A 20,125-nucleotide genomic window follows, 5' to 3' on the forward strand; every position below is an offset into this window, starting at 1 on the left:
CGATTGGTGCAGAATGTCAGGGGCAACAGAAAGGGTATTTTCCAGGGAGAAAGTGGACCTGATAGATCACCTGGTGTGTTTGGTCCCTTTGAGAATCCAATTCTGTCAGATGGCTTGCTAATTAGCAACAGCTACAACAAAACCTCAACAACGGAAAAATCAAACCCATTATGATTCCCCGAGAGGAGAAAAAGTTGCAAAGAAAAAGGCACAATGTAAGGATATAACCTGTGATTGAGCTAAACGTTGATTTATAGTTGAAATGAGTATAGATTTACAAAAATTGTGAAATCAGTGCATTGAAAGGACAGAAAAGAACTTATTTGCGTGTGCGGTATGTGTGTGTAAATTCTTATATTCCTTATGCAGGAAGTCAATAAAGCATGTCAAAGCAGAAAAATCAACAAATGTCCACACATTTTTAATTTTGAAAAATAACAGTGACTGCAAGGAAAAAACAGTCGAAATTGGTTGCTCTATAGAGAGGAGATATTAGAGACAGGAAGATGAGATACAAGACTGCTCTTTTGTTCTTATAAACCCTGTATTATTTGACCTTCAACCATGTACAGAAATTATTTTGGCAATTCAAATTGAAATTACAAAATTAAAACTAAAATAATATTTTTAAAGGAGAGAAAAATATGTAAACTTGACACTAATTATGCAGCTTAGAAGATATTTTACTGATTAGAGAAGTGACCATATTTATAGAATAAACTAAAAAGTCCTATTGGAAAAAGTAAATCATAGAAAGGAAGGATAAATCATGAAATAAGTATATGAATTAACCACATTAAACAGTCACATTGACATTCTGAGGACCAACTAGGAAACAAAGCACAGAAAAACAATTGACATTTACTGATCTATAAATAATTCATATATTTGTCGTGTATAAACTGCGTATATTACTTTTTGTTTTACCTCATACCAGGAACAAGGATATAATTTTGCTTTAAAACAACCAGAAGAGATTCAGTTTGTGAAATATAAAGTAAAATTTGACATCCTAAGACTTTTGAAATGTAAATTCAATTTCAGCAGTAAAATGAACTGCCATTTTGTTTGACATTTAAGGAGAGAACAATTTGTTAATCTCTAATTTTTTCCCATTAGTTTGAAATTAGTCACCACCCCAAATGAATTCTATGTGAAAGTAAATACAGTGGTGGTTGTCCATTAAAAATCAGGACATTTTTAGATAATGCTTTTCCCACAAGTCTCTTTTCAAGCCAATAATTTATTAAATTGATGCATGCAGCCTTCATTAGTGACCATTATCATATTAGCGCTGTATTTTCTGAACAGGAAAGAAGAATCCTTTATGCTTCCACTTGCCTTTTGGTTCCTCAAACTAATTACTGATGTTGGAAGTTATGGTCCCAAGTTTAAAAAGTTAAATGAGCCAGGCGCCTGGGTGGCTCAGTCGGTTAAGCATCTGACTTTTCTTGGGTCATGATCTCAGGGTCCCGGGATTAAGCCGTCCCCTGGAGCCCCCATAGGGCTCTGCACTCGGCGGGGATCTGCTCGTCCCTCACTCTCTGGCCCCCCTCCCTGCTTGCACTCCCTCTCTCTCTCTCTCTCTCAAATAAATAAATAAAAATTTAAAAAGCTCTATGAGCAAATTATTATATCAAATGTTGCACATTACTATAAGCACAATTGTTAAGGCTGACCATTTATGAACAATGACAGTTTAAGAGGATATATATATATAAGCGTACCCTTAGAATAACTTTTTAGAGCTATAAATATACGTAGAGAGAGATCAATATTTGCTTTTAATATCGCCCTAATTTCATCACTCCTAAGCACATATATTTACACAGAGTTGAATTTTGGTTTCTTTCTCGTTTTAGTAAGATCATTCTGGCTCCTTTACATTATAGCAAACGAACTGGCTGCAATTACGGGTGTGCAAGAAGAGTGACAACAAGAGCACGTGCAACTGCTGTGATGAAACTGCTTCAGCCCGATGCCTCGGCCTATTGGAGCAACAACATATGAGGCAACTGAGTTATTTAGATACAATCTTTAAAAGTAAACTTGAGTTCATGACCAAAAAAACAAACAAACAAACAAAAAAGAAAAAAAAAAGAGAAAAGGAGACAGAGAGACTTAACAACTCCTACTTATTTCACCATGTGGAACATGGAAAATTGCCCAGAGAATCTGTACACAGTGAGCATAATGTAGGCAAAATGACTGGCTTTTGGGATATGCTAGTCAACTCAGACAATAAAACCCAAACGATCAGCTGTGAGATTACCTGCTATTACCTAAAAGACGATCCGGATGCACTTGAACAGAATCCGTCTATTTTCCCGAGCAAGCGAAACGAGCAGGGAAGCATGAACGGCTTCGTGCCATCACTGCTCCAAACGTGATAGCTCCCGACGTGCCTCCCTTCCCTCACCTACTGCGCTGCTGCATCCCAGCGAAGCCTGCTGAAGAGCTCCCTTACTGAGGAACACTTTTAGTTTCTTTTCCAAACAAAGGGGAGGAAAGAGAATGTGAATTCGAATTTTACAGGAAGGAGCCCATCGCATGGCTTGGGCTCAGGCCCTCTCCACTCGGCGCCGGGCCTCCAAGCATCATCGCCGCCACGAGTGGCTACCAAAGTCCCAGAGGGCCTGAGGTGTCCCGTGAGAGGGACCCTTTAACTTGGAAGTCCGCCCTGTTCCCTAGAGGCCCCAGTGGCCGGGACGTCGCCCTGGATCCGGGGTGGCCTTCGGGGCTGAGGCCCGGCGGGCGCCCACAGCGAGGGGCCGGGCCTTCGTGGGCGCCCTGAGCTGCCAGGCGTCCTGAGTGCACGGCCTGCGGGGGCAGGTGCCGGGCGCGGGTCGCCGGGTCAGACTGAGCCGCACTGCAGCCTCCTTGCTGCACACTGACGTGCCGCGAGCTCCAGGTGGCCGGGAGCTGAGAGGACAGGGGCCCGAGGCCCGGCCCGTGGAGCCCCCGGGGACAGGGCCGCCCAGCAGGCTGCTCCGCAGGAGACACGAAGAAATCCAGACGGAGCAGCAGCCGGAGCCCGGGCACGGCCTGTTCTGCCAGAGGCCCCCACTGCACTGTCACCACCGCCGCTGTCACAGAGCAGGGGCACCCGGTGCCAGACACTCTCTTGAGTACTTTAGGCGTGTTAAGCGACACGACTGTCACGACGGGCCTGTGAGGTTCGTGCTGCTATTCTTTCCTTTTCTTAAGATACTGAGGCCGAGGCACCGAGGGGACACCTCAAGGTAGGCAGCTCCCAGAGGCAGGGCCAGGGTTGAACCCGCTGGCCGGGCCGAGCGCTGGTGGCCGAGTAGACGACAGGACGTCAGCTCTGCAAGCGGCCGAGGGGCCGGGTCCTGGTCGACACGATGGCAGCAGCCGGGCCGCAGCCGCCAGCATCCAGGGTCCCCCGACAGCACTCGGGGTGGCCGTTGAGCTGCAACCTGTGCTTGGTGAAATATGGGTAGCGTTTTCGAAGCTACTGGAAAGCACCACCTTCCTGCAAGTGGTTGGGGCTCGCGAGGGGGTGCCCGTCGTGTCAGGGCGTCAGAGCCGCCGGCTGTGCCCACACAAGGTCCAAGGTGTGAGTTGGGGCCGCACCCACCCGGGGCTCCGCTTGCCAAGGTCGGGGGCCTGGGTTATGAGAGCCGGAGAGAGGGATGCGCCTTTCCGGTCTCAGCCCCAGGACGGGCCGGGGCAGGCCAGGCTGTCCTGGGCTGCGGGGGGCCAGCCCACAGTCACCTCGGCCTGGGCGGTGTTCCACTGCTGCAGGTGGCACCCCCCACCCACATGCGACCAGCAAAACGCCTCCAGGGTCCCCACAAGGCCTGCGGTGCACGTGCGTTCAGGGGCGAGAGGCCACGTGGCCCGGCAGGAGAGCACTGCTAATGGAGCACCAGCCCCTCGCATCCGATGCCCCTGGGGCGCTCGCCCTGCTCGGCCGCTGGCCTGTCCTGCATCACACAAGAGTTTTGCGAGAGCTGGCAAAGAAGGCATCTTCCTCTACGTTCCTGTTGGCTGCTTCCCAAGCGGGCCAGTGGCAGTGTGACTGGTATTTATTTCCTCCGACAGCAAACAGGCATCCGGAAGGTTAAGTAAGTTCAAAGGGAACACGGCCTTGATGATAACGCCGAGCATTAGAGGACTTAGGGGCCGCCGTCCCTCAAGACGTCCACGCACACCCGCGAAGACGCGTGTCCAAGACTGTCCTCCGTAGCTGTGATTGCAATATGGAAATACCGAAAAGCAACCCAAATTCCCATCCGTAAGGAAGCGGTTAGGTAAACTATGGTACATTCTTAACACGTAAAAGGGAGAGTCCGTTAGGAAACAGATAGATCTCTCTGCCATAATGTGAGTTGAAAGAGGCAAGGGTCGGGCAACTTATATAATCTGATCCCACTTGTGTTTAAAATATACATTATTTATGTGCTCGTGGAAGCGTCGAGGGAAATATCTGAAAGAGAATGAGGTGAGGAGAGAATGAGATGGGATGGTTGTGTGTGTGTGTGTGTGTGTGTGTTTGTGTGTGTGTTTAAATGCATATTGCTTAGCTTTTGTATCTCACAGTAATACAATAACACAATTTCACTAACCATGCTAAACGGCCCCTGTGTGGGCTGGAAGGCAAACAGTCCTACGGGTGATTTAGAAAGGCCCTCTTTAGCTTCATAAAACAAATTATTTTTTTAAACTCTAATAAGACATAAAAGCATTACATTGTCCGTCATATGAAGGAAAGGGACATGCAACCATTACAGCTAACCAAGGGATATTTCCTAGAGTTCTAGTTTTCAAAGATAGCGATCGAGTATTATTTTTTGCAGAATTTTAAACTATGATAATTAGTACCACAATGCTTGGGAAAATGAGCACTTTTTTAAATAAAAAAGTAGTTTTGGGACGCCTGCGTGGCTCAGCGGTTGGGCGTCTGCCTTCGGCCCAGGCTGTGACTCCGGAGTCCCGGGATCGAGTCCCACGTGGGGCTCCCTGCATGGAGCCTGCTTCTCCCTCTGCCTGTGTCTCTGCCTCTCTCTCTCTGGGTCACTCATGAATAAATAAGTAAAATCTTTTTTTAAAAAAAGTAAAATAAAATTAATTTAAAAAGTAGTTAGGGTAGGAAGGCTCTTTCAAGGTTAAATTTTGGAATGGAGGAGAGAGCTTCTTTTCCTCTGCATGTTTTATTTTATCCTCGAACAAAAACAGTTCATCACTTTTCCATTCCAACATGTTGATCGTGGGTGGACACAAAACGGTCTTACTCATCTGAGGTTTCCCTCTACTTGGTATGGGTTGGGTCACCTGGCTTCTTCCTCCCTATTCACGGAAAACCGCCAAAACGCTCCCTGGGACCGGGGCAAGTCCTCTCGTCTGTTTTCTCTTCTCGGTTCTGTCTGGGTAGCTCCGGCGGCCTCCAGAAGGCGATGCAGCTGTGGCTCCGCAAACGTCTGTCTTTCCGTGTAACTCAAGCACACGATTGGGAAAACCGAGTTCACACATTGTTTCTACTTCAATTAACAACTATATTATAAACTGACAGATAACTAATGAAAAATAAGGGGTTATGGAAATAATAGCTCAAGCGAATGGGTTGCAATTAGAAGCTTATCAATGCCCACTTTTGTTATCATTCTGCGGTGCTCTGAAACCTCGAGAATGTAATTAATATTTCATACAATCCGCAGCCTCTAAATGAAATTCCGCGTTTACATCAATGGGCAAAAAATTAATTAACGATCATCAACAGACGGCGTAGGAATGTCTTGTTTACACAAAGATTATTGTCCAACTCAACTTGAAGAAAATAATTACCTGCTACACACCAGGGAGAGCTCCACATTGTTATAGAGACCTCCACATGGATGACTTTTTGAGTGAATTATTGTTAAACAAACTGTTGGAGAGTTGAAAACCCTTGTCCTACATGTAATAGCAATTAGGGGAGTTAATGGAAATTCTGCTCAGAGTGCGGGCGAGGAATGCGATGTGAGGGCACTACCACCGCGATGGAAAACCGGCGGAAGTCCCCCTGCACTGGCCTGGCACGGTGGGCCCACTCTTTTTTCACTAAGTCAGATTTCTTCTTTAGCTATGATCATGGAATAAATACCGTGTATCCCCTCTAAGCCTCTTAACCACTCAATATTATGTAATCTGAATTTTTTCCCCAATCAAATATGGCCTCCTTGGGATGCAACTACTTTTATGATTGGCAAACTATAACCCAATGCAAATTTACAGACTGCTAAATTTTGTCTGCTATTTTCTGAAGAAAGCGTCAAGGGACCGAGCTAAATCTTTTCTGGGTAGACGGATAGATGCAGACATTAGCAGACAGACGGGCAGATGGACGATACTAACCCAACAGGCCGGCTAGGCGAGGCCAGACACTTGCCGCTTTCTTCAACACAGCATCCTCGACCTAAGAAGCAGGACCGAGGATGCAATCACAGGGAAAAAAAAAAAAAAAAAAAGGTTCTAATTGCACAGTTTCATAATTCCTTCCCCTGCTATAGCTGGAGACATAAAACTCACTAAGCGCTGTGTCGTTGACGTATGCATGAAAAAGATCACACTGCCCCGCACTAAATCCTTCAGTCCTGCTAATCTTTTTAATCTGGTTCTTAAACATTTGGCAATTGAATCTCTCTGTTTGAATTTATGAACTTAATCTCCGATGGCTAATGTCTCCAGTAGGAACTTTAAAACTGAGAGCAATATCTATATTTCCTTAAGCATTGATCTTTGAAGTCGTTAGGTGTAAATCTGATTCCCCGGTGGATCCGTGGTAGTCCATCCTAAGGACTTGCAATATCTCAAAAGCGTCCTGATTCCTTTTTTTGAACATCATTATAGGATTCTCTAAGACTTTACCTTTGAACCTGCAAGATATTGCGTTCCTGGGCTTCGCACAAATGACTCTCAGAGTCCTAGTCGGAGTTAGTAAGGTCTGTCCCCTGGGCTTTGGCACATGTGGATGGACTCGGGGGGCGGCCTCAACAGCATCAGGCCCTGGCTGGACTCTCCGTGGCAGAAGCATTAGAAAATATTCCTGACCTGAGTCCGACCCATCAGCCACAACTAATTTCCATGACAGTGTAATTAGAGGCGTCCACGAGGATGGGTTGTTCCGATTACAGCACCACGGAGCTATGCCAAGTCTGACTAGTTCGATTCAAAGATACAGAGAAAAATACTGGAGAAGTTCTGCCTCCAAACAAAAAAGACTCCACTTCACTCACCTAACTGCCACTTAGCTTTTTGCTCCGTACTGAATCCTCACACCTCATTCTTAGTTTTGTCATAAATTACAGAATCAAAACCGCGAAGACCAAGGGACAGCGTGGCTAGCGCGTCTCTTGATCTACAAGGCCTGCCCCGGTGTCACTGGAGATCTTCAGTGAGTCTAACGCACTGTGTTCTCTCAAAAGTCACGCAGAGTTTAATCAGCAGCTCTCTTGTCTTCAACATATTGGTAAGGGGACTTTTATGATCTACCACTATTGTGTTTTTTTTTTTTCTTTTTTTAATGGTAAATAAATCAAGTCCCTAAATGTCTCTCTCCTTCTCCTTCTTTCTCTCCTCCCTTCCTCCCCTCTCTCTTTCCTTCTTTCTCTGTCTTTTTCTTTCCTTCTGTCTCTCGCAATATAAGACATTTAGGGACAATGAGACATTTAGGACAATCTGACTCTCTGTACAGATCTAACTATAATACACATAAAAGCCTTGTCTTCATTTCTGAATCACCCTAGAAAAATCCTCACTTGGCCAACCGTCCAGAGGTTTCACTGACTTTGGCATCAGGCAAAACTGAGTATTTATTAAGTATTCACTACGTGCTGAGTATTTTTAAGCTCTCTCAGTTACATACAAGAAAGATTATTGAAGAAGGTTTTCCTCGAGGAACTCACAACATAGATAGGAAGTTTGCGTAAGTAGGCGTGTGACAATTAGCACATAATATGGCCAGGTTTCAAACGAATCAATAAGCCGTTTTTAATTTTTTTCATAAATTCCTGTAGGCCACGATAGAAAGATTCTGTTTTCTAGAAAATGAGTTCTAGCTTTAGTCTGATCTTTTATATTATGTCATTAGATATCAACAGAATCCTCTCTGGGGAGGCATCCCCTACTGGCTCCAATAGGGGAAGGCATGGTCTCTGTGCCTTATTTATAACTGTGAGGAGGCTGAGACGGCTCCTGACTTACTGTAGGTACCAGAGCCATGGGCCTGCAAGGGTCATATCTTCTTCTCTTTGGCTCTTGCAGATGGAAATTCTGTATTTTTCACATTTCTAAGAAGTTTCCCTTTAAGCTACTCATCTTTTTTTTATTATTTTTTTATTATTTTTTTAATTGATTGAGTTCTTATTCCTTAATTCAGAGGTTTTAAAATGTTAGCATATCCCTGAAAAGGTCGCCTAAAGTAATGATTGAAAGGGGCACTCGGTTGGTTAAGCATCCGGATCCTGATTTCATCTTTGGTCCTGATGTCAGGGTCCTGGGGTGGAGGCCCTAGTCGGGCTCCGAGCTCAGCGAGGAGTCTGCTGGAGGATTTCTCTCCCTGTCCCGCTGCCCCTCCCCCCGCATGCACTCTCTCTCTCTGCCTCTAAAATAAATAAACCTTCCAAATAGTGATTGACAGCCTCTCTCTACAAGCATTCAACTGTGACTCACAGGAGCAGGGATCTGGACCTTAAACAAGTATTTTTGTGATTCTTATGTGGGTGCCTTTCAGATCATGCTTTGAGACCCAAAGCTTTAGTAACTTTGATACTGAATTTAAAAAATATATAATGATGTTTCTACTCAGAGGAGCCATCATTGGCAGATTGATTTATCTTTGTCCAGGGCTTTACTACGTCCCACCTGTAATCCCATTACCTGTCCGTGTAACTACAGTGTTCATCCCATCAGTATAGAGACTTACGCGGCACTCAGACCTAAACAAATGAGAGATGAGAGAGACCAGCAGAGACAACCCCATAAGGATGAATTCAATGGCAGGAAGTGAGAGACACAAGACATCCCCGGACAGGACCCACTAGAGAAGAAGGTGGATGCAACAGTCCTCACAACCAGAGGGGGGTGGGGAGCCGCTGTCACATCAAAAACATTCCTCCAGGGGCGCCGGGTGGTTCAGTCAGTTAAGCATCCGACCCTTGATTTCAGCCCAGGGTCATGAGAGCGAGTTCCACATGGGGCTCTGCTCTGGGTGTGAGGCCGCTTATGGTTCCCTCTCTTCCTCTGCCCACCCCCCAGCCCAGCCCAGGCACTCTCTTTCTCAAAAAAATTGTTAAAAATTCCTCCAGTGGTATGGAGATTTTGCACATTTTCCTACTTCCTTTTTCTTCCAATTATATATTTGCTTATTGCTCATTTGTATTCGCCAACTCCTCCTAAATAGGGTGTGCCTCAGAGGAGCTTTCCCTTTCTTATTTATTGCTATACCGTCCAATGCTTAAAAATGAACAAAGCATATAGTATTTGATTGAAAAAAAAATGTTGACCAAATTAATACTAATAAGTAAGCAGAGCTTTGAATGCTGACCCAAATGACAGATTTTTAGTGCTCTGAGGCACCTTATTGTCACTTACTGTATATTCAAAAGATGGACCATCTCTCACCTACATCTTTTCTTACTGACATTTCTTCAAGGACACGAATCCATTATTTTCTGATAAAGTCTATCCCATTTTTGGAGTTTCTGACTACTATGTAGGCCTTCCCTCTAGTTAGTAGAACTCTATCTTGTACATTCACACTCTGGCCCTAGTTCGGCCTCTTAGGTCACTCACACAACTGGCAAATCTTCTTTACGGTCTCAGTTCACACATCTTGGAAACTGGCTTTTAAGTTCTATCATCCTGTGACCAAAAATTAAGCCTCCCCAATTATATTAACCGTGTTTGGTAAAATGCAGTTAGCACTTTGAAATCACCCTTGTGATTTGCCTCTTGAGCTGCTCGTCAGCCAATATCTGTCTAAAATTTAGGCAGCCAGAGTTTGAACCGGTGATGCAGGTATGGTTTGAGACACGCTCCGAGCAGAACGGGACTATCACCAGTCCAGACATCCTACTTATGTTAATGCAATTTACCATTGCACTAGGTTTACGTGCTTAGTTTTGTTCCCATCCAAGTTACAGTATAGAATCATATTGAGCTAATTGTTAATTTAAAACTGTTTGCTCCCTTTTGTTATTTTTTTTAAATAGGATTATTTACTTATTTATTTTTTAAAGATTTTATTTATTTATTTATGAGAGACATGGAGAGAGAGAGGCAGAGACACAGACAGAGGGAGAAGCAGGCCCCTTGTAGGGAGACCGATGTGGGACTCCATCCTGGGACCCCCCTGGGGTCATGCCCTGGGCTGAAGACAGGTGCTAAATGCTGAGCCAACCAAGCGTCTCTGTTTGCTCCCTTTGTATGTTTTATTGTTTCTTAGCACTCATGAGTGAATATAAAAATATATATATTTAAAATATGTAAATCTTGGCCTGTAAAAGTTATAATTTTTTTTTAAGGAAAACAATGCTTTAAAATATTAAAGGCTCTTCAGCTCATCCATTTCTTCAGATACACTAATGACCTACCCTGAGATTAATTCTGATTATCAGCAAGCTGCATCTGCGGATTTCTTATCCCGAGTTGAATTTTAGTGCAATGCCATTGTCCAGTACAGGGAACTCTGTATATAACCTACGAGTAGATTTTTGTCAAGGCATCATTGAGGATATCACGCATAACATTGCATAGACCCTTCTTTTAGGTGCACCTTGAGTTTATTTGGGAGAGGGGTATTGAATACTTAAAACTGTTCCTCTTATTATTAATTATCTTCATTTTGTCTTATGATTGGTTTCTGCAGTTGTGGAACTGATTATATTTTTATTTTCCCTGTCAATTGTTAGACAACTTTTAACAAATCAAAGGAGTTTCGTTATGTGCATTTGTAATGCTGGCTTAATTCCTGGTTCCATTTTCTGTCCTTATCTATGTTCCCCCAATTCTCTCCTATTTATAGAGCGAACTGTCTCTGGAACCCTGAGCCCCAAAACTTCAGCCCACCTCTGATTTCAGCAGCAGCTCCAGTAGGTATGTCCTAGGGAATTTAGAATCATCTGATGCCACACATCTTCCTTCTTGCTGTCCTGGGGTCCTCCTGAAGTCCAAGAAAACAGAGATTGATTTGAAGATAGATATGGTTGAGCTACGTGGACTCAAAATGAATTTTAGGATTTTGATGTGAAAGTTAGGAAAAAGATGCTCCTTCTCTCCTGGATACAAACCATGGAAGATTAGAGCTCCTGGCAGTTCTTTTCAATCTCGAGGTGAGTCAGGATTAGAATGAAACCCCTAATATAAAAACATAATAGAATGGTGGGGAAAAAAATGTCCTTGGTGACATTACTGAGATAGCATATCTATCCTCATATAAAGCCATGTTTATCTCCAGTTTTACATTTTCTATGTAGTTTAATCCAGATGGAACTAGATTTTCCAATATTTTCATTAAGAGGTACCTTGGTTTGTCCCCTTTAAAACTAAGATTTTTTTCATTGTACAATGCGCATAGAACAAATATGATAAAATTATGAGAATTCTATATGATGATAAATACAATGAATGTAACAGTGTTTAGCAAGAGTAAGCCCTTAATAAATATTAAATATAATTAATATTATATAGTCCCCTTACTTGAAGGCCATATATAGATTTATAATTTTCTTTTTTTTAGACTTATAATTTTCAAATTGAGCTCTGTCCAGACCTCTTTCCTGAGTTACTTTTATACATATTTAACAGCTTATTTCATATTCTAACTTAGAAAAGATTTTAAGATCTTAAATTTAGATTGTCCAGAACTATGCCTTTGATTATTCCATCCTCTAACGTAACCCCACCCTTACAAGTAGCCATCTTGGTAAATTGCGATTTATACTAATGTGATAAAGACAAAGCTTAGGCTAATCATTGACTTTTCCATTTGCTTTCTTACTCATATCCAAATTTTTAGCAAGTTTTCATGTTTCTACAACCAAAATTTACTTTAATATTCACTTTTATTCATCTTTCTACACACCTTCCTAGTCCCAGTTGCCATAAGTTTTTACCTAGGCTATGGCAATAGTTATCTACTTATTCTTTTCAAGCAGCAAAAGGAATCCCTTAAGAATATGGCTTCATGCTATTTTCCTGTTTAAAAAGCCATCAGAAGTTTCCTGTAACTGATGTGGAATTCGAACTCCTTACCTGGACACAACAACCTTCATTATCTGATCAACTCCATGTACCACCACTATCTGGCTGGCTCATGAAGCCTTAACTACATTGACCCTCCGAGAATTCTAGAATAATTAATTTTATTTTCTAATAAATCCACATGAAATGTGCTTTTTCAAGCTCTGTGGATGCTTGCCTGATCTTTTCATTGTGTAGATCTTATTAATGTTACCTGGTCTCCTCCCTCTTCCTCTTAGATCTTTATAGCACAATGTAAATGCTTCTTTATAGAACTTATCCCATTTAATGTAATTTTATTTATTTTTAAGTTATCAGTATTTCCATAGAAAAGTATGGTTCATGAAAGCAGAGATCATCAATCCCTAGAAACTAATCCAGTGGTTGGTACATAACAGGCCCTCAATAAATTTTACTTGAATAAATAAATGAATAAATCTGCTCACTGACCATTTTCAACAAAAATATTTTCTTATTAATTGTACATATTTAATTTTACATACTTTCTTCAACTAAATTTGGTGAAAATCTCTGTACACACATAAGTTATTTCAATTTTATTATATTGCTTTTGTTTTGTATTTAAGGGGAAAAAACAAAGTTCTAGAAATAAGAACTGCTTAAAATTCCACATAGCAGAGAAAATTCCAAAGCATACACCTAGCATTGTATTAAGTGATAAATTCTATAAAATGGACAGCATTAATGAAATTCAAGAAAGGAAGAGATCAATATAATCGAACATCTCAGGAAAAGTTTTTGTTGTAAAAAGAGATTAAACAAATTATGGAAGAAAACTAGCTTCCAAATAGTTGGAAGAGCAAAGGCAAGATTTTATAGGCTAGGGAAGCACTATAAAATACTTACGGTAAGCAATATATTTTCTATGGGAAATTGACTTCCATTAAATATTAAATACTTCCATTAAATAAAAATTAGATCTATTTTACTATGATTCAGGCTGCATATCATGCTAAATATATTTTACGTTTACATCCGATATGATTTATAGGTTTCCTTTATCTTCATAACTATTCGTAGAACATGACATTATTCAGAGTTTTTCACTTAATGAAAATTATCTATAGTGGAGTGTTTATTCTTATAAAAAATATTTTTACGTATAACAAATGAACTAGACTAAGCTTACCAAATCTGATAGTTTTCTCTAGTAAAACCTTTAATCATGAGACAAAAATGAAGCAACATGTATAGCAAAGACATTTTTAAAGAGATAAGAACAGACTAAAAAGATGAAATTACAAAATGATGTGAAGCACCAGAGTAAATGATATAAGTGGAAAAAGAAGAAAAACTCTTGTTCATTCTTTTTTTTTTTCTTTTAGATCTATCTATTTATTTATTCATGAAAGACACAAAGAGAGGCAGAGGGAGAAGCAGGCTCCCTGTGGGGAGCCCGACATGGGCCTCAATCCCGGGACACTGGGGTCATGACCGTAGCCGAAGGCAGATGCTCAACCCCTGAGCCACCCAGGAGTCCCAACTCTTGTCCATTCTTGCTACTATTTTTTTTTTTTTACTTTTTCTTTTTTTTTTTTAGAATATTTTTTTTTAATTTTTTTAAATTTTTATTTATTTATGGTAGTCACAGAGAGAGAGAGAGAGAGGCAGAGACACAGGCAGAGGGAGAAGCAGGCTCCATGCACCAGGAGCCTGATGTGGGATTCGATCCCAGGTCTCCAGGATCGCGCCCTGGGCCAAAGGCAGGCGCCAAACCGCTGCACCACCCAGGGATCCCATTTTTTTACTTTTTCTTATACAAAATTATAAGAAGATGGATGACATTTTTAGAGATGTATGTAAATAATGTAAAGAAATAAAAGAGTTACATTATTTGAAATAGTACCTAACTATAAACCAACCATTCAAAGAGAACATTTAAAGACTTGACCCTTTTTAACTGAAGTTTTAAGATGAAACTAAAATACTTATACATTATATTAAGCTATATCTACAAAATGACTTACCATATAATTTATTCACAGGACAACTATAGCTACAGTCCTGAATTTTCTTTGATCATTTGACAAACTCATTAAACATTTCTTTTAAAAAAAATATTTATTTGAGAGAGAGAGAGAGCAAGCATGAGTGGGGGGCAGAGGCAAAGGGAGAGAGAGAAGCAGACTCCCCGCTGAGTACGGAATCCAATGTGGGGCTCAATCCCAGGACTCTGAGATCATGACCTAACCAGATGGCAGACGCTTAACTGACTGGACCACCCAGGTGCCTCCCCACTAAATATTTCTTAATATTGTATTACACCAACATCAGTCCTTACCAAAAATTAAAAAAAAAAAAGATAAATGTTTCTTTAAGTTCAATTACAGAAGATGAATTGGGATTGTATATTAATTGGAACCCAAAGTAATTTCTGCCAGAAATATTCTTCTTTTAATATTTTCCTTTAAATAAATTATAACCCATTCTATAGTCATTGTCGGGTTTCATCTATGTCCTGTTCACAACCTAAAAGACTGTGGAAAAGTAGAAAATGGGTCTACAATCTTCACTAGAAAAGTATTCTATTGGCCTCCAGTACATTGTTTTTGACCCTGACATCTTCAGGGTTTGATCTTACAGTGGTCCCCTGAAATGTACCGTCTTTTCATTTCTCTTCCAAGGATAGTAATTTTGTTTTCTGCCATCTTCCTAAATTGTTCCATGGGGCATTATAGAGTTCTTGTAAGTTTAAGACTCTGGGGAAACATAGTCAATCTCTTCCCAGAACTCAGAATCAATCCCCATCTTCTCTCTCTTTTTTAAATTGTACCCTTTTTTCACCTCCTTTTCTGAAATATCCTATAATTATGATTTTGGTTAGTCCAAAGTTTATAAAGCAAAAATCCAAAAAGGCAGATTTTTGTATACAAATTCTCATTTTGGCCTTACCTTAAGGAAAATGTTCTCAAAAAGTCTTGATCACTTTCTTAAAAATGGAAAAGGCAAAAAAAAAAAAAAAAAAAAAAAAAAAAAAAGAAAGAAAGAGAAAGAGAAAGAAAGAGAGAAAGAAAGAAAGAAAGAAAGAAAGAAAGAAAGAAAGAAAGAAAGAAAGAAAGAATACCAATTATTATCCCACTAATTATCCTATCTCAAAGTTTTAATCAGAAACAATCCTTATCCAAAGATAGAATGAGGAAAAGAAAACATACAGTATGAGGCTAGAAATGAGACAACAGTGTTTTCAGAACAAAAAGGTGATCTTGTACCAAAACTTCAAAATGTGCTCTGTGTTCTTAACATGTAGTGGATATGTTTAAATGTTTAGGATGAATAGATGGTTTTAAAAGACTAAAATAGGTACCTGGATAGTTGAGAAACCTATGTTTATCATGTATAAACACACACACTCCCACTACACACAATATATGTGGGTCCCATTAAATAGTTTCTTAAATATTTAGATAAGACAGAGAATAATTACGTTCTAAGCAGTTAATGAAAAGTTCTGCGTTCTATTGGAGGCTGTAGATCTGGCTGTTCAAACAAAAACTGGAAAAAAAACTCATCCTAAACTAGTTTTCATACATTCATATTTTCACTTAAACAATATTCCATTCCAATTTGACTGTCTTAAAAATCCTATAAGAGGAGTCCAGAAATCTCTTCTAATCAAGAACTTGTAGAGGAATATTATGTTGTTCTATTTGCTCGTATAAAGATTGCAGTATTATATTGCCTAATTTTCTCTGATTTGATAAAGCCCATCATCTAATTTTGTCAAAGTTTTACTATTATAATTACTATGATTAGAAGATTTGTGGAGGTTAGTAATTCTTGAACACAGAATTTAGAATGTAGGAAATGAGCTTGACCAGGTCAAGGGATTTACAACCCAGGAACCATTATTACTTTATAATGAGCAATGAGGCAGTTTGGTTTTATAGATAGAATATTAAATATGAAGGGAGTCAAGAGTCATATTTCTGTTATTTGAAATATTGTAATCATTTAATCAGTTGATAATTTAATAATCACTGCCTTTATTTGAATGAGAATAATTCTTTAAACTCTTTCAGGACTGGAATTTTGATGCAAACACATATAAATAATGATTGTTACCTCAGTTTTGCATAATATGAACGTATAAATGAGTGTGAAAAGTCTACCCCCAATAACTCTCTCCTCCTTACTCCCTCCCTCGGATGTGGGTTTATTAAAACTATCTCAGGAGCAATGCCCTCGAAAATAGAGGTCCTTTTACTGGGTTTAGGACTTTTTGATTTTTCCTAAGTAACTTGCTTTTTCTGAGAGATAAATGAGAAGCAGATTGTGTTCCAATTGTTCAGTGACTGGCACCCTAGTGTTAGTACCTCCCCTGAGATCTCTTGAGTCTTCTAGAAAATCACTGTCAGTACCTCAGTGCTATAATCATTGCTGCAGTGTGGGAGGTGGTGGGAGGCTGTGGATTCAATGAGGAAAATGAAGCCAAAATATCTAGATCTTTCAGGTGTCCCAGTCACATCTGGCAGCTCCATGGTTTTATTTAGGTGAGCTTCCCGTCTCAGGGATGTAGGGGGATAAAGTTATGGGAAATCGCTGGGTGACACGATTTCTTCTCCATTTTCTTCTGGGGTGTGTGAACTCTCCCTTTCCCTTAGCAGAGGCTTCATTAATAGCTAAGCTCATTAGTGGGTTTCTGTTTTCCTTGATTTTGCTTTTGCAAAAATAGGTTTGAGGAATCGCTACCATGCTGGGGAGGGGTGTGAGGTCCCACTCCATAAAATTTTCTGCCAGAATCTCAAATCCCCCAATATTCTAGGTTGAAGCACAATAGTTTTGGGGTCTGCCCTGGCCATCTCCTGCCATATCCCTGCTCTCCAGACAATCAGGTAAAAAAACTAGAGCATTTATTAATTTTCTTTTCCGTATCCCTAAAAAGAGATAATCTATTATACACACTTTCATTTATAATATGTAAAACTGTCAACTTTTAAGGACAATAGTATAAAAAGTGCATTAGTTTCTGAGATAAATTTTGATACATTCTGCTATACTAATTTCATTATTAAAATGTGCCTTATGAGTCAAAATATATTTTAGAGATTTCTTGTTTTCATATGTTTTTGTCTACATTATCTATGGAAGGAAAGTCATTGGTACCAGAAAAAAATGGAAAGGTGGATTAATGTAAGAGGACTTATAGGACAGAAGCACACCCTAGAATATAAATAAATTCAATGTGATCCAGGAATTATCATATATATAAGTAAATTACTCAAGTGGCAATGGGGAGATTCATTATTTAAATAGAAAAAGTAATTAACGGGGATTTTCACTGCACATCAAAAAATAAAACACATGCCAATTAACTAAAAGAGAACTTTATACCTCAAATTGTGAGAGTTTATGAAAATGGAAATAACATTTATCTGTTGGAAGAGGAAAATTTTCCAACAAATTTCTGAGGGTAAAATCAATGGCTTTACTTACTTACAGATTTAAAGTTTCTGTACTTCTAATGACAACAACAAAACCATCAGCTTTTTGGGGATACATATCATCCCTGGTTGGGAGCAAAAAATACCTACTTTGAACTCTGATCATCTTAATGATCTTTACTGGATTTTGTCATCATCTGAGTCATTCTCTAAAGTTTAAAGAAGACCACATTTAATTGATACCTACAATAGAAGCTAGATACTTGATTTTTCCCCATCTCACTATCAGCTAGTAAACAATACTGCACTCAAACTGTGGCCTAAAAGTTAAAATTAAAATTAAAATTAAAATTAAAATTAAAAATAAATAAATAAAAAACTGTGGCCTATCACTCACATCCATCTAACACATTGATTCAGTTGATTAGTTAGCACAGAAGAAAAGCCACTCAGTGGATAATGGAAGCACCTTATTTCCAGGCACATCCATTTCCATCACTGAGACGATGGTTCAACCGAACTAGCATCACCCAGTCACCAGTACCACATGTGGTCATACTTATTTTTCATTTTTGCAAGTTTTCTTTGGGCTTCTTACCCTCTCAGATAATAGCCACATTTTTCTTACTCACCAGCTCATCATCATGTGACTCTCTTCCTCTTCTGAAGATTCCATTTTGTTTTACATGCCTCAGCGTGCACTTTCTGCTTTGGTTTAGTCCCTTTTATTTATGTGCCTGGACTAAACATGTAACACATCCCACATGCCAATCCTCCTTTAATGATTTCTTAGCAGAATCAAACAGGAAGCCAAATGGCAAGTGAGTATGAGGAATGTAGCTCTTAGAATCATAGCACTAGGATCACAGAGTATAGAGGGTACAGTTGAAGTTGATACAAGAGAAAGATAATCACAATTCCTCATGCATTCCTTTTGATGATTGAGCTATTTCTTAAAATGTTTGTACAAAATAAGTGCTTAATACTAATAATGGTAATGATAATTTAGGATTCACTTCATGACCCTTTTTTCTCAGGAGTAACATCTGTGGGTGATGCTATTGGTTGACTTTGTGCCCCCGACTCCTCAAATTCATATGCTGAATTTCTGACCTTCACTTCTTCAGAATATGACTTTATTTGGAATTTAGATCATTGCAGGTGAATGAATGGCATCCTCATAAAAAGCGGAAATTTGGACACAGATGGACACATAGGGAAAACACCACGTGAGGATGAAGATAGATACATATAAGCTAAGGAGTGCCAAAGTCGCCAGCACACCACAAAAACTAAGGGAGAGTCATTCTTCCTCATACTCACAGCCTTCAGATGGATCTAACCCTGCTGACACTTTGACTTCTAGCCTCCAAAAGTGTGAGACAATACATTTCTGTTGGTTAAACACCCCTTTTGTGGTATTTTATTGCCATAGGCCTGGCAAGCAATACAGACAGGAATCATTATTTGATTTCTCTACCCATGCTGGCTACTCAGACCAGAGATATGCACTGATAGAAAGGCAGACAGACAAGTTATAAGGTGTCCAATATTCAGTAGTTAACAGATAATTTCTGTGACAATTGCTCACATAGATTTGGAACAGAAAACAGAGAATAGAGAGCAACTGTTTGGTAGTTAGACTACAAAGCTGAAAGATGTTAAGAAAGAAAGCGGGAAATAGAAATTATAAGCAAGAAGTAATGTGTTAGAAGGGAAGCTACAGAATTAGTAACAAGGACAAATATAGGTTAAAGACACACAGAGTTTACATTAGTAATCAAAATGACAAAGCAATGAGTTTGTTGGATAAAGCTAAAGCAAAATTTATGGGGAAATTCTTATTCTTAATGCATATTGGAAAAGAAGGAAAATAAAAATAAACTGTCTGAGCTTCAATCTCAAGAATCTAGAAAAGAGAAGAGCCAAGTAAACTCAAACAGCTAGCATAAATAAATTAATCAAGATAAAACAAAAATAAATGAAATAAATGTAATTTAAAGGAAAGAAAAATCTATAAAGCCAGAAGTTAGTTGAGAAAAAATGAAAAAAATTCAACTCTAGTAATAAATAGAAAAAAAAGTGAAAATAACCAATTATCAAAAGTAGAAACAAAAGAGAGAATATCACTACTGATCTTTCAGCCATTAATAAGATTATAAGCTACTCTATGCCAATAAATTTTAAAATGTTGATGAAATGGACATATTCCTTGCAAAACAGATTCACATAAATGACACAAGAAACAAAAAACATAAATGTTTCTAAAACTGTTAAAGAAATTTAATTAATAAAAAAGAATCTTCCTCTAAATAAAATTCCAGGTCCAGGTAGCTGTGCTGGTGAATTCTTCTATACATTTATTTAAGAAAGAAAGAAGATAAATTTTACAAAAATATTTCAGAGAATAGCAAGAGAGAATGCTCCCCAATATATTTCATGAAACCAAAATACCTTATCATAAAAACTTGATAACGACA

General features: G+C 39.5%; 1 long non-coding RNA gene across 1 annotated transcript in view; it reads right to left on the reverse strand.

Moving 5' to 3' along the window:
- Positions 1 to 20,125, reverse strand: part of LOC111098197 — a 111,248-nt gene that overhangs the window by 42,680 nt on the left and 48,443 nt on the right. The window contains exon 2 of the long non-coding RNA XR_005367506.1: positions 11,071 to 11,164. This is a non-coding gene — a long non-coding RNA (uncharacterized LOC111098197). The remainder of the gene's footprint in view (positions 1 to 11,070; positions 11,165 to 20,125) is intronic.

This window comes from Canis lupus, chromosome 12 (genome assembly GCF_011100685.1).
Source record: "Canis lupus familiaris isolate Mischka breed German Shepherd chromosome 12, alternate assembly UU_Cfam_GSD_1.0, whole genome shotgun sequence".
Classification (NCBI taxonomy): domain Eukaryota; kingdom Metazoa; phylum Chordata; class Mammalia; order Carnivora; family Canidae; genus Canis; species Canis lupus.